This window comes from Salvia miltiorrhiza, chromosome 3 (assembly GCF_028751815.1).
Source record: "Salvia miltiorrhiza cultivar Shanhuang (shh) chromosome 3, IMPLAD_Smil_shh, whole genome shotgun sequence".
Taxonomy (NCBI): domain Eukaryota; kingdom Viridiplantae; phylum Streptophyta; class Magnoliopsida; order Lamiales; family Lamiaceae; genus Salvia; species Salvia miltiorrhiza.
Window position 1 is genome coordinate 20,688,560 of NC_080389.1, and position 799 is coordinate 20,689,358.

Below are 799 nucleotides of genomic sequence, written 5' to 3' on the forward strand. Positions count from 1 at the left end.
ACTAGTCGGTTGACAAGCCGGAAATGGTTGTGTCCAGGAGGCATGTGTCACTCAAAGTGCAGAGTTGGGGACCTCGGGAGAGAAGGTTGATGAGGGTCATACTTGGTGAGCAACGGGTATAACTACTACCTAAGGAGGAGTGAAGCACTGCCTTGTGACCGGGGATTGTGTGACCTTCGGACCAAGTGATCACAATGGACTCAACCATCCTAAGTGTGAAATATAGCCTCTTGAAACGCCCCAATGTCTTTGGGCCACGCCTTGAGTCTACACGGATCATGGACGGATCATCAGTATGTCTATGAACGAAATAAATATTGACAACAGTTATGACCTAACCATAAACCTTACCCCCTTGTTATTATTGATCTTTGTTTATGTTTCTTATGAAGAGTATACAGATTGAGACCTGTGACACCTCAGTTTATCGTTGGAGAACAAAGTGGTTCCTCACTCCCTGTGGGATTCGACCCTATACTTGCTACTATGACTTATTCCTAGTTGCGAGAAGTAGGAGCGTGTACTGTCCTTTTAGGGCATACACAAGTATTTTGATCGTACCGCATGACGGGTGCGTGTCAAAGTTGGCGCCATTGTCGGGGAGTGACGCGCAACAATTTTGTTCTCTCCTCATTCCATTTTCCGCTACTGGTGTATGCGTGGAACTCATCTAGCAGCAAGAGCATTGGTGTTTGACCCTGATAATGATCGAACTGAACGACGACTACGCGTGGGAGCACGAATAGCGAGACGCGAAGCTATGGCAGAAGCCGAGCAGGCGCAGACCCTCAAACAATTG